General features: G+C 36.8%; 1 protein-coding gene across 1 annotated transcript in view; it reads left to right on the forward strand.

Annotated features, from left to right (window-relative positions):
* Positions 1-13272, forward strand: part of mal2 (mal, T cell differentiation protein 2) — a 29502-nt gene extending 16230 nt beyond the window's left edge. Inside the window, exon 5 of the transcript XR_013799194.1 lies at positions 12871-13272. The gene's annotated coding sequence lies outside the window, so the exon portion shown is untranslated. The remainder of the gene's footprint in view (positions 1-12870) is intronic.
* Positions 13273-15564: the final 2292 nt, after the last annotated feature.

The raw sequence follows: 15564 nt of genomic DNA on the forward strand, positions 1-15564 counted from the left end.
AAAAATATCAAAATTGAAACTACTGAGGAGACAAAGACACCTACATCTTGGATGCACTTCAGGTAAGCTAAAACATACCAACATTTAATTTCAAAGTGAACTATCCCTTTAAGTCTTATCATGTCACAGGCCTCCCTATTGTCAAGGAAGGAAGATTTATAAAGAAATTTATGAACAAAAACAAACAAACAAACAAACAAACAAACAAACAAACAAACAAACAAACAAACAAAAAACAGGCAACCAAGAGCTCTCCTGTCCCAGCACAAAAAAAAACCCATCTAGAGTGACATTTATTGGGAAGTTCACAATACACAAAAAGAAGCTTTAAAGGGCACCTATTATGGAATTTTGACATTTACCTTTCATGTAGTGTGTAACATAGATCTAAGTGAACAGAAACATCCTGCAAAGTTTGAAATATGAAAGTGCACCGTATATAAAGTTATTGTCTTTCAAAAGTCATTTTTATGAATCGTTAGAAGACCGAAGCTTTTTCTCTGACTAGATGACGTCAACTTGTCAAGTTATTTGAATACGATACGCCCACTTATTGCGCTCCAATGCCAGACTCGAAAACTTGAAAACATCATGGCGACGAGACGCTGTGTTCTGAAGTGCGGCTCAAAAGCCAACTTTTTTCATCTGCCCAAGGAGGAGCATTTGAAGACTAAGTGGCTACAATTCATATATACAACGATACCACAGAAGTATAGTCCGAGCCTTATGCTTTGTTCGCGCCATTTTGAAGACGATTGCTGCAATTGACGTTTTGATGCAATCAAACTTGGATTCGCGAGCCGGCTGATATTGAAGGAAGGTTCAGTTCCAAGTGTATTTGCATCAGCTTCCTCCTCCGAATCACAACCTGTAAGTGTTATTAATAATTGTCCCAGCAGGCACAAGACGTCTATATGACGTCAGTCTGACGTTGGACCCCAACGTCGGACAGACGTTGCATTTTGGTTGAATATGAAAATCGGGTTGACGTCAGAACCTAACGTCAAATTAACGTCAACTTCCAACGTCTCTCCAACGTTGGAGGTAGACGTCAGACTGACGTTGGGTTATGACGTCAACCCGATTTTCATATTCAACCAAAATGCAACGTCTCTCCAACGTTGGAGGTAGACGTCAGACTGACGTTGGGTTATGACGTCAACCCGATTTTCATATTCAACCAAAATGCAACGTCTCTCCAACGTTGGAGGTAGACGTCAGACTGACGTTGGGTTATGACGTCAACACGATTTTCATATTCAACCAAAATGCAACGTCTCTCCAACGTTGGAGGTAGACGTCAGACTGACGTTGGGTTATGACGTCAACCCGATTTTCATATTCAACCAAAATGCAATGTCTTTCCAACGTTTGAGATAGACGTCAGACTGACGTTGGGTTATGACGTCAACACGATTTTCATATTCAACCAAAATGCAACGTCTCTCCAACGTTGGAGGTAGACGTCAGACTGACGTTGGGTTATGACGTCAACCCGATTTTCATATTCAACCAAAATACAACGTCTCTCCAACGTTGTAGGTAGACGTCAGACTGACGTTGGGTTATGACGTCAACCCGATTTTCATTTTCAACCAAAATACAACGTCTCTCCAACGTTGTAGGTAGACGTCAGACTGACGTTGGGTTATGACGTCAACCCGATTTTCATTTCCAACCAAAATACAACGTCTCTCCAACGTTTGAGATAGACGTCAGACTGACGTTGGGTTATGACGTCAACTCGATTTTCATTTTCAACCAAAATACAACGTCTGTCCAACGTCTGAGATAGACGTCAGACTGACGTTGGGTTATGACGTCAACCCGATTTTCATTTTCAACAAAAATACAACGTCTTTCCAACGTTGGAGATAGATGTCAGACTGACGTCGGGTTATGACGTCAACCCGATTTTCATTTTCAACCAAAATACAACGTCTGTCCAACATTGGAGATAGATGTCAGTCTGACGTTGGGTTATGACGTCAACCCGGTTTTCATTTTCAACCAAAATACAACCTCTGTCCAACGTTTGAGATAGACTTTAAACTCAAGTTGGTCCAATCTCCAACAGTGTCAACACAACATTAGCTGTCAAATTCCAACTTAAATATATATACTAAGAGATATATGGTTATTTTGTTGGCATGACATCGAACTTTTAACAGAGCCAGGTTTTCATTGTAAAATAAAAATCAACATACAAAGAAACTTCATAGCAACAAGGTCGAACAGAGGTCAAGATCCAATGCGAGACAACCCAAAAGTATCTTAAGACAAGAGCAAACAGAAAAGTAACTTGGAGTACACATGTTGTTTATTAGAAAAATGACAAAACAATTAAATGGATTCTAAAAAAAAAACTTTTATTAGTATATATATATTTTTTTTTACATTATTTTAACAGAAATAGATTATAAAATTAGTTTTTTTTTTTTACATTATTTTAAAAGAAATGGAACTATAAATCTTCAACTATAAAGCAAATTTACCATTATCCTTTATTCTTTATATCTAACAATCTTTCTTTCTGCCACCTCCGCCCACCCTGTCTGGGGCATATTTTAAACAAAAGGTGACACAGCCGCTGAAATATTTGCCTCCGTCTCCTTGGAAGTCCTCTGGACACTCTCTGTAAGAAATATTTTAAAAAAGGAAATTTATGGGGAATATAGGTTATGATGCACTGCAGTAAGCATTAAAACTACAGACATTAAAGTGCAAATCTATTCAAAGTAGGCTAACCGAAAAGCACATAAGAAAACCCACTGTTAGTGATAAGGTTATAGCAGAATAAGATCAACTACAGGACGGGCCTTCAATCTAAAATTTGTAATCAAATTTATTACGTGATAAATTGATTAATGAATCTAATTAACCCCAATCACATTTATCATCATTTGAATGGAAACGCTTCATAATAAAAATATTTATTCAATGCCATTAAAAAATTGTGACACTTGACTAAAGCATTGAATATCTCAAGGTGGCATTAATCAAATGGGTTTCTTTCCAAATAGCCTACATGTTGTTGTTTTTTCATTTAATATAATTAAGCTTATCAATTATGTTGCCATAACAGTTTTTATTATTATTGTGGAGCTCGACATTAGGCATTGTAATATGGTCAAGTTACTTGTCCGGAGAGAAAAGAAAAAGTGTTCTAGACTCGCCTCTTTAAAATCAGCACCAAAAACATACCTGGCAACAGCAATGGCTTTATCAGACCATGGAAAGGAAACAAAACGCATAAAAAAAACCCCAAATAAAAACAAGGTGATTTCAAAGTTGGGTATACATTCATGGGTTTTACGAAATAGCCTATACTTTGTAAGACTCGTCCATTAAGCAAATTCCATTTACATATCCAATATAAGTTATTGTAAAATATTTATATTTCTCAACTCTTTACTAAAAATGTCAATGACGTGACGCCTAAATTCTCTGTCCGGTTGCATTTTTTTTGTAAATTAATGGGTTTAATTGGGTTTAATTTAAAAATGGGTTTAAACGCATAACAAGATACCAAATATGTACTTTAACTTTTAAAAAAGCATTAATTATTTGTCATTTTCTGTTTTTTAAAGTGCCAAAATATCTTATTTTGACTATCCGGCCATACTTTCTTTTTTGGAAACATTTTTGAAATTACTCTAAATTTATGCATATTTATTTTCTGCAATATTTGGCATGATTTCCAAAGTGTTTTGTAAATTAATCCTGTACAATATTGCAAATCATTTGTATATTTGCATCATAATATACAAAACAAACGTTGTCCGATGATGTGCATTTTATGAATGGGCGACCATCAAGAAACAACCAATTAGGCCTATCTGTGCATTAGTTACTTATGAACTATGCATATTAGTGCACCCGGATTGTAAAGTGTTACCCAAGTTCTCAGTAATTAAATTGTTTGCATTTCTTTTGAGTTTTTGTAAGTAATGATCTCATATTTTTGTTCTATAATTTCAGTTGCCTTCTTAAATGTAGTTAACAGACTTGTTTTCCTGTAAATCACATTAAACTGATAAAAATACCATTGACTTAAGCATACTGTATCAATGATTCATATTTCAGCCACAGAAATGAGAGATTTTATCTTTTTATTTGATAGTTATAGAGAGCCTAAGTCCCTCCCCTTCCGGTCGACCACCATGGGACCTTATTTCGGAAAAATATTGTATGGTAGTCAATGGCGAGAGACAACAAATATTTTGATCTCGTTTGAATTGTGCCCTGATTTACACATATGATGTTTGTCAATTTAAAAGATACATTTTAAAGTCAAGAAAGTCGCAGTTTGATGTAAAACTGTTGAGGTATAAGACTGTGAAAATACGTAATTACAAAGACTACAAACCCAGAAGGCGCACATGCGACGTCATACCTTTTCTCTCAATGAATGAAGCTAACTTTACTGAAGCTAACGTCTGTCATTTTTTCTATAGTCTTACATTATAATCCTAACGTTACGCCGTCATGCCTGACTCGTGTTTTGAGCCAGAATACACACATACGAGCAACGGATCTTGTGACGTAGGCTACATAGTGCGAGACGAGAGATGTAGTTCATCGAGCGATTTTCACATACAACTAAACGTTACTCTTCTGTTTTATGACAAACTGCGACTTTCTTGACTTTCATATTTACCTTTTAAATTGACAAACATCATATGTGTAGTTCAGGGGACAGTTCAGACGGAATAAAAAGATAAGTTATCTCTCGCCATTGACTTCCATACATATTTTTTCCGAAATAAGGTCCCATGAGCCGGAAGCGGAGGGGCGGGACTTAGGCTCTCTATTGCTATTATTGGTCATGCCTAGGGGTGTGACGGTTAGTATATAACCGTGAGACCGACTGTTATAGTTAAACACCGTCATTAGAACTATATAAACGCCAAAACCGTGTTATTATTTTATATTAATATATTATTATCTGCTGTTTTATTATATATTATATTTTTTACAAATTTTTTTTAGCAACAATTATTTTTATTTTTTAGATAGGATCATAAGATGCGCAATATGTCGGGAGACATGGTTTTTACATGGAAGTTTTGTTTTGTAAATCATCAGAAATGCGTTTTACAACTTCAGTTTTGCTCTGTAGAAAGCCTTTCTTTAAATTTCGTTTTGTAAAAATTTGTATCTTAATTTTAATAAATGTTTCATCAACCAATTGCATGTATTTAATAAATAAAAAGCAAATATAGCAGAAAATATAATAACCGGTCCGTGACATGGAGGCGCCGTCGAAAATGGGCCTAGCCCAAGTAGGCCTACGTCATTGACCCACGAGCACATTTTACACAATAAAGTGATCGAGAATCCACGACAAAGGACAAATATGGCCACAATGTAAACATTTTTTATTGTATGTGTCATGTGGAGGGCTCCGTAAAATTAATGTAAATTAAAGCATTCATTTCACGTGCTATAACGTTTCCCCGATACTTGCGAACAGACAAGCCGGCTCACGTGCAGTTCAGTCAGAAAAATGTGCGCTGAGGCGACTTTCATTTCACTACTTGTACTATTGTACTATAGTTATGTATAGTTATAATATTTAAGTCACTTTTAACTGTACATTATTAAAGATACTCTGGCAATGCAGTTAGTAGCTAGCCTAGGCTAGGTGGAAATTCGCGCCAGTTCACAAAAATCCATTGCTGTCCCACAGAAAATTAAAACTAATAAACACCCATATTTATTTATATTTTCCTTACCTCTGTTCACTCATCGTCCACAGCAGGTATGTCAGCAGGATGTTGAAAGGTGTGCAGTGCCCGCGCTATGCAGTGAGTACAACAGCTAGAGTGGTATTTTCCACAAAGATGGAGCAGAGGAAATTAATGCTTGCCTAACTGTGATTGGTTAGTGAGGTGTTTTCCACAAGAGGATAGGGCAGAGGAAATTGATGCCTAACTGTGATTGGTTAGGAATTAATTTCAAATTTCTTTCAACAAAACAAAAACCAAACTACACTTCAATAGGCTAATTTGATTTTATTATCGTTATTCATATTCTAATCATTATTTGTATATTAATACTTAGGCTACTGCGTTTGTCTGACAGCTGCACTGTTATGAAGCTTTAAAATAAATTATGGGTGAAATGAGTGGGTACAGTTGAGACACTTTTTGATTTTGATTTTTCACACAAAATAGATACTGAAAACAAGTGAATTTCCACATGACATGCTACATGACATTTCATTAGCTTGTAGACTAAGATATTATCAATCAATAATACCCATAAGTAGTTTATATTTTCCACAATTAGCTCATAAAAATAAGGTGCTTTTTGTCTCAACGTTGTCTCAACTGTACCTATATGTGGAACATATTAAATTCATTTTAGAAAATATAGGCTATTCATTAATAATACACAGTTTAAATATTACAAATATCAAATTTTATTTTAATTTGTGTCCTGTGCTGGCTAATTACGACGTTTAACCTGTTATCATAACACTGACCATCTAAACAGCGTGTGATGTCTATGGATCTTTATCGCTGGGACACCTCGCACATTTCTCTAATTTTTTCAATGACCTTGCATGACACAATATCATGAAATATGCCAGTTTTTAGGGCACAGAATAACTTTTGTATACCAGTTACGTTTAACAGTCACATAAGGATAAGCTATTCATTGTGGAGAGTGCATGGTGAAGTGAACGTCTTAATTTAGAAAAAAAACTTTTGCTGATATCTTCAGATCGGAGATGTGTCTGTTGTTCAAATTTTCCACGATCAAAGAGGACACTAATACGCATGTGCACAACAAAAATCACAACGTGTGCTTGCTGCGCACGCAAGTTATTTAAGGTGTCTCAACTGTACACATGTCTCAACTGTACCCAGTCTACCCTATGTCTGTGTCTCGTCATGGAATCCAAATTATAAGGCCATGTGTTATAGCCTTCAGGGCCATGAGGTCCAACTCACCAGTAGTCCTGATAAAACAACTAAAACCTTCGTCAGGTGGTTGGGCGTATGCTATACAGATGTTGAGTACTGTTACCACTAGGCCTACCTGTAGCCTATTCATTGCTCTCTGATAAACTGCGTATTTTGATTTTTTTTTTAAATGGATTACCCAAAGGCACAACTTGAAGAGGTAGTTCACATTTCACCCACACAGTGGTATTTGCTGTTCCATAATGTAGATAATCCAAATTTGAACCGTCTTTCCCTCTTGTAAGAATGAGCAACTTACCTGGAGTGTGCTGCTCTAAAATGAATAAAGTGTATACACCTGCAAACAACATTTTGAGCAGCAAACCAGCTGATTTAAAATATATATATATATGTGCAAAACAACACAAGGTGGTTTAGGATTCATTATATAATTGTAGAAATAAGTATAAAATATGTTAAAAACGAATCCCAAACAGTGTTGTTGTGTGCACCTTTACAGCACTCTTTCAGAATTTGATTGCTTGGTGTAGGCCTATTTTAGACATTGAATTTATCTTACCCAACACTACAACTGAAATCATACCAAATATGTCTAATGTTGCCTGTATCCTTTTTTAGATGTATAAATTAGCATGCTGACGTTTGTGTTTTGTTAGTAATGATATACAGTCAACAAAACAACAACATCTGATAAAGGAATGTCTTGTTGTCTAGATGTTAACATTGTGACAGTGCTGGGTTTAGACCACCATACCTCACGATAATTTAGAAGATTGTGACCCAACAACACATTTTAGTATTTGACATCAATATGATGTTAGAATTTATTGTTGTGTGGACGTTACCATTACAACGTTAAGGAGACATTGGGTTTTGAAATGTCATTTTTTGACGTCACTATGATGTTGGCTTGACATTGTAGTAAATACCACAACCTAAAACCAACAAAATATCAACGTCTAATGATGTTAGAGTTTGACGTTGTGTGGACGTTAACATTATGACGTCAGATGATGTTGGGTTTTGGTCACCATACCTCATGACTTAATGTCAGTGTTTGACGTAAATATGATGTTGTATGGAGACGTTGGCTTGACGTTGTATTTTGGTTAGTAAATACTACAACCTAAAACCAACAAAATATCAACGTCTAATGAAGTTATAATTTGACGAGGTGTGGACGTTATCATTATGACGTCAGATGATGTTGGGTTTTGGTCACCATACCTCATGACTGAATATAATAATAATAATAATAATTTGTTACATTTATATAGCGCTTTATCTGAGACCTCAAAGCGCTTCACCTAGAAGGGGGGAATCTCCTCAACCACCACCAATGTGCAGCATCCACTTGGATGATGCGACAGCAGCCATATTGCGCCAGAACGCCCACCACACACCAGCTAATTGGTGGAGAGGAGACAGTGATGAAGCCAATCAGTATATGGGGATGATAAGGAAAGGAGGCCATGATGGACAGAGACCAAGGGGCAAATTTGGCCAGGATGCCGGGGTTACACCCCTACTCTTTTTTGAAGGACATCCTGGGATTTTTAATGACCACAGAGAGTCAGGACCTCGGTTTAACGTCTCATCCGAAGGACGGGTATATAAGTGTTTGACATCAAAATGACGTTGTCTGGAGACGTTGGCTTGACGTTGTATTTTGGTTAGTGAAAACCACAACCTAAAAACAACAAAATATCAACGTCTAATGATGTTAGTGTTTAACGTTGTGTGGGCGTTACCATTATGACGTCAGATGACATTGGGTTTTGGTCACCATACCTCATGACTTAATGTCAGTGTTTGACGTAAATATGACGTTGTCTGGAGACGTTGGCTTGACGTTGTATTTTGGTTAGTGAAAACCACAACCTAAAACCAACAAATAATCAACGTTTATTGATGTTATAATTTGATGTTGCGTGGACATTACCATTATAACGTCAGATGACGTTGTATTTTGGATGGTAAATACCACAACCTAAAACCAACAAAATATCAACGTCTACTGATGTTATGATTTTACGTTGCGTGGACATTACCATTATTATGTCAGATGACGTTGTATTATGGTTGGTAAATACCACGACCTAAAACCATCAAAATATCAACGTCTACTGATGTTATAATTTGACGTTGCGTGGACGTTACCATTATTACGTCAGATGACGTTTTATTATGGTTGGTAAATACCACGACCTAAAACCAACAAAATATCAACGTCTACTGATGTTATAATTTGACGTTGCGTGGACGTTACCATTATTACGTCAGATGACGTTGTATTATGGTTGGTAAATACCACAACCTAAAACCAACAAAATATCAACGTCTACTGATGTTATGATTTTACGTTGCGTGGACGTTACCATTATTACGTCAGATGACGTTGTATTATGGTTGGTAAATACCACGACCTAAAACCATCAAAATATCAACGTCTACTGATGTTATAATTTGACGTTGCGTGGACGTTACCATTATTACGTCAGATGACGTTGTATTATGGTTGGTAAGTACCACGACCTAAAACCAACAAAATATCAACGTCTACTGATGTTATAATTTGACGTTGCGTGGACGTTACCATAATGACGTCATATGACGTTGTATTATGGTTGGTAAATACCACGACCTAAAACCATCAAAATATCAACGTCTACTGATGTTATAATTTGACATTGCGTGGACGTTACCATTATTACGTCAGATGACGTTGTATTATGGTTGGTAAATACCACGACCTAAAACCAACAAAATATCAACGTCTACTGATGTTATAATTTGACGTTGCGTGGACGTTACCATTATTACGTCATATGACGTTGTATTATGGTTGGTAAATACCACGACCTAAAACCAACAAAATATCAACGTCTACTGATGTTGTACTTTGACGTTGCGTGGACGTTACCATTTTAACGTCAGATGACGTTGTATTATGGTTGGTAAATACCACAACCTAAAATCAACAAAATATCAACGTCTACTGATGTTGTACTTTGACGTTGCGTGGACGTTACCATTATTACGTCAGATGACGTTGTATTATGGTTGGTAAATACCACAACCTAAAATCAACAAAATATCAACGTCTACTGATGTTGTACTTTGACATTGCGTGGACGTTACCATTATTACGTCAGATGACGTTGTATTATGGTTGGTAAATACCACGACCTAAAATCAACAAAATATCAACGTCTACTGATGTTGTACTTTGACATTGCGTGGACGTTACCATTATTACGTCAGATGACGTTGTATTATGGTTGGTAAAATACACGACCTAAAACTAACAAAATATCAACGTCTACTGATGTTATAATTTGACGTTGCGTGGACGTTACCATTATTACGTCAGATGACGTTGTATTTTGGTTGGTAAATACCACGACCTAAAACCAACAAAATATTAACGTCTACTGATGTTATAATTTGACGTTGCTTGGACGTTACCATTATTACGTCAGATGACGTTGTATTTTGGTTGGTAAATACCACGACCTAAAACCAACAAAATATCAACGTCTACTGATGTTATAATTTGACGTTGCGTGGACGTTACCATTATTACGTCAGATGACGTTGTATTTTGGTTGGTAAATACTACGACCTAAAACCAACAAAATATCAACGTCTACTGATGTTATAATTTGACGTTGCCTGGTTGTCACCATAATGACGTCAATAGACATTGGATTTTGGTAACTTTACAACACAACCTAAAAACAACCAAATATCAACGTCAGCTGACGTCGGTATTAGACGTCAATTGTACGTTGGCATTAGACGTTGTATTGATGTTGGATTTTGGTCACCCGACGTCGCAACCAAAACTTAACCAAATATCAACGTCATATGACGTAGTGTGCCTGCTGGGGTTGCTTTTATGTTTTATGTAGCATGCTTAATAATTATTTTGTTTGTTGTGTAAGCACCGTTTAGCTTCTAGGTCTTCAATGACAATTGTATTGAGATATGTGAAGTGTTTGTCATTGTTTTCGGAGTTGTCTTAAAGAATAGAGTGATACCTCGTAGTAACGTAACTGCATTTTTTATTTTGGAAAAACGTTGTTTATGCATCAGGCTAACGCAAACAAAGACTGATTGTGCTTTTACAATATGAACTCTGGGCTATGCTCGCTAACATAACATTAAATTCTTTATTTTATTTTTACTTTTTTACTACAAACTACAAAGCAGTGGACTATAATCATTATTATAACACAATTTAATTGATAAAAGCATCATTGTACTCCGTGTTAAACAATAAGCATTATCTCTGTAAACACTGCTGGGTCATCAGCGAAGGAGGGGTTTGGAAAAATGAGTCATTGAACGAATCATTTGGGAGTCGGTGAGCAAATCAGGTAAAAATAAATGCATATTATACGACAAAAAAAGTGTTTTTTGTCATTGCATGCATGTAAAACTCTTGTTGGGGACTCCCAAAACAACATTAGGAACATTTTAAATGTCATAATAGGTGCTCTTTAAAAAGACATCAGGAGAGGACCACCTCTCTAGGACCACAAACTGACAGGTCAGACCTAGAGTAAGAAGCAATAAGTAAGAATAGATGGTTCACTGCAGCAGTGCCTGACCACTTAAACCTCTGTTTTTGAGAGGTTTTGACATGCCCTGACATTTGTGCTTATTTCAGTTACTTACTGTATGACATTTTTATGGATAAAGTCTGATTTCACTATATTCAGCACAAACGGTGCTACAATTATATGGGAGTACATAACATATTGTTCTTTTTGAGAAAATCAAGCTTACGCCCGGTTGCACATCACAAATTATGTGAAATTTATGTCTAATAGGCTAATTATGTCTAATATGTCTATTTATGTAAAAATGTCAAGGTGGCATGTTGCGAGCCATTTTTATTTGTGTGTTTGTAGTTTATTAGCGATAGTAATAATTCTCCATATTAGAATATACTGTTATCAATACTGTTACAAATCCAGTTGTGTCCATCTACCCGAATGAGTCAGTAGCTATGTGTGAACGGTTCTGTAAGTTTTTCACAGACAAGATAGCTGGAATTAGAAATAACACACAATTGACCACTGGTAACCCTGCAGGTCAGTTAAATTACACCGGCAGACTCAGTAAATTTACACCAATCACTATGACTTTTTAAAATGACACGGTGAAGCAGCTAAAACCTACAGGATCACCACTAGACACTATCCCAGCACGACTATTGAAAAAAGTGTTCAATGTAGTGAGTACGACACTCCTACACTTTGTAAATAAATGCCTTGAGCTGGGAGTTGTCCCTGAGCGTTTAAAACATGCGTCAGTGCAACCCATACTAAAGAGGCCAAATTTAGACTCAAATCCTACCTCTTACGCAAGACAATGTCATCAAACTTGCAATGGCCTGGTAGCATGCTTGTGTGTGTGTGTGTGTGTGTGTGTGTGTGTGTGGGGGGGGGGGGGTTATATATGTATAAAGTATGTATATATGTATAAAGTATCTCTCTCCCACCTCACTTCCTGTCTAGCTACTGTCCTATCCTAATAAAAGGTGAAAACCCCAACATAATATATATATATATATATATATATATATATACATATATATATATATATATATATGTATATATATATATATATATATATATATATATATATATATATATATATATATATATATATATACTGTATATATAAATACACTTATGGTATATTGCTTATATGTTTCAAAGACACTCAAAATTAATTTGTAATGTACTGACATTAATAAAGTACACTTTAATATCACTAATCAAGCATGTAATTAGTCCCTACACAGGCATATACTTAAAGTATACTAAGTACTTGAAGTTGTTCCAATTTAGTACACTAAATACACTTAAAGTTGTGCTTTACTACAATTTAATTACAACTAAAATATACTTGTGGCGAGCAGGACGAGGTCGAGGGACATGAGAGAACGGCACGAGACCGGTGGCGTGATTAATGATGAACGGCACCTGTGAGGCGCACCGGTCTTGTATCTCTCACGGAGGAGCAGAGGCATAAAGGAGGAGCGACGACAGTGAAGATCGAGAGAGGAACAGGCCTGATTTTATGTTGTGTTATACTTTTATTTTTGTATTTGTTTATTTACTTATTAAAACCTGTTGAATGTTCGCCGGTTCCCACCTCCTTCTTGCCATAACAACGAACTTTGTTACACTGGTGCCGAAACCCGGGAAGGAGGAGGAACGTGCTGTCAAAGAGTCCTCGCAGCTGTGTGGAATCCGCGGTGCCATTGAGCATGGTAGTTTCCATCACCATGGACGCTCGAGGTGGTGCGCTGGAGTGAGTTGCCCGGGGGGGGCGGTCGAGCTTGCTGCCGGCCGCCTGAGTCGGCCGGCAGCGAGCACAGCGAGCACTCTCTTTCAAGCACTTTAGACACAGCTGCTCTATTGCTCTTAAAGTAAAAAAGGAAATAGTCCAACGCCGTGGTACAACGAGAACACTCGGGCCCTCAAGAGAGCAGCAAGAAAAATGGAGCATAGCTGGAAGAAAACAAAACTACTTGTTTTTCGCATTTCGTGGAGAGAGAGAGCACAATTGCGTACAAGAAAGGCCTTAAAAACTGCTGGATCTGCTTATGTTTCGACTCTCTTAGAAGAAAACAAATACAACCCTAGGTATTTATTTGATACAGTGGCTAAATTAACAAGAAATAAAGCTTCTACTTCTGAAGAGCATATCAGTAATGACTTTATGAACTTCTTTACTTACAAGATTGATAATATTAGAGAGAAAATTACAACTATGCAACCGTCTACTGCAGTATCGCATCAGACAGTGCATTGTAGTGTCACTGTGGAAAAAATACATTATTTTGTTGCAATAGAAGAGGAAGAATTGTCTAAATTCTAATCCTATACCAACTAAGCTACTGAAAGAGGTGCTTCCAGAGGTCATAGATCCTGAACACTTTTAAGCTGGCTATTATTAAACCTCTTATAAAAAAAAAAACGCAATTTGATCGAATTAGTCAATTACAGGCCGATCTCAAATCTACCCTTTTTGTCAAAAATACTTTAAAAGGCAGTATCCTCACAACTATGTTCCTTTTTAGAAGAAATGTAATCTGCAAGGATTTCCAGTGAGGATTTAAACCATATCATAGTACTGAGACTGCTCTCATTAGAGTAAAAAAATTGCTCTTATCACCCGAATGTGGTTGAATCTCTCTATTAGTGGTACTTGATCTTAGTGCTGCATTTGACACTATCGACCACAACATTCTTCTAAATAAACTCAACAACTATGTTGGCATTAGTGGAATTGCATTAGCATGGTTTAAATCATACTTATCTGACCATTATCAGTTTGTAGCAATAAATAAAGAGATGTCATATCAACCACAAGTTAAGTATGGAGTACCACAAGGCTCAGTACTAGGACAGTTGCTGTTCACCCTGTACATGCTACCCTATATCATTAGGAAGCATGGGATTAGTTTTCACTGTTATGCCGATGATACTCAGCTCTATATTTCTTCGCGATCCAACGAAACTTACCAATTCAGAAAAAAATAACGGAATGCATAGCTGATACAAAAATTAGATGACTAGTAATTTCCTACTACTTAATTCTGAAGTTTCTAATGATTGGACCTAACATGATTGTTAGTCTCGCGTAGCCAGACCTTCAGACTGACGGCTGAAGGTCTGGAATTCATAGCAGCTTTCTTTGGCCAAGGCCCGCCCATAAGACCGTTTGACCGACATGTCAAACAACCAATTACAGTTCGTTTCGTTCAGGGTCACGTTTCGGGGCGTGGAAATGTCCCCACAACAACAGAGCGGCGTACAACAAGTCTTCGCATACTTTTGAGAATCCTACGTTTAGCTGATCTTGATCAATGCTCATTGTCACTCATTTAAACAACAGTTTTTCTTCCGCAATCACACATCTGCACTTTGTTTCCCGGCGGACCGAAAATAAACGCGACACTCGCGCCCCCCGGAAATCCGATAAAATTCAACCAATCAAATGACGACTTCGACATTCCTGAAGTGTTTCCAGTTAAGTGTACCATATGCATCAGATGTTTAGCCAACGTTCCGTGGGTGTGACGTCTGAGGCTGAGACTACATGATTGTGAATGTTCTTCCTGAGTTTGCTAATTAAAGACAATGGCTGAATCCGAAATAGCTCCCTAAACCCTAATTCACTATTCCCTACGTTAGTCCACTAATACTGTTCACTGTATTGAATGGAAAGGAGAGATCGAATTCGAACAGCCGTTGAGCGTACATCGGTTGTACACTTGTTATTGAAGTTTTTTTTTGAAAAACTATTTTTACTTGTTTATATTTATACTTTTTTTTCCATTTAGAGATTTATTGGACATTGTTGTCCAATAAATCAAGTCTACTGTGCATCTGTATCCTCTTCAGCCCCTGCATTGGATTCTTGTACTTTCTGCCCATGTTTATTCAAGAGGATTCTAAGTAAATACTCCTGCCTGCCTTCATCTCCCTCTAGGTCGTCCTCAGACGAGCCTTCCATCGTTGCCTCGTTCATTATTTTAATGTTTTTCTAACCAAAATAACTTTGAATGTAATGAACTCTGGATGAAAGAGACAAACACTTAACA

This window comes from Phoxinus phoxinus (genome assembly GCF_949152265.1).
Source record: "Phoxinus phoxinus genome assembly, chromosome: 10".
In the NCBI taxonomy this organism is placed as follows: Eukaryota; Metazoa; Chordata; class Actinopteri; order Cypriniformes; family Leuciscidae; genus Phoxinus; species Phoxinus phoxinus.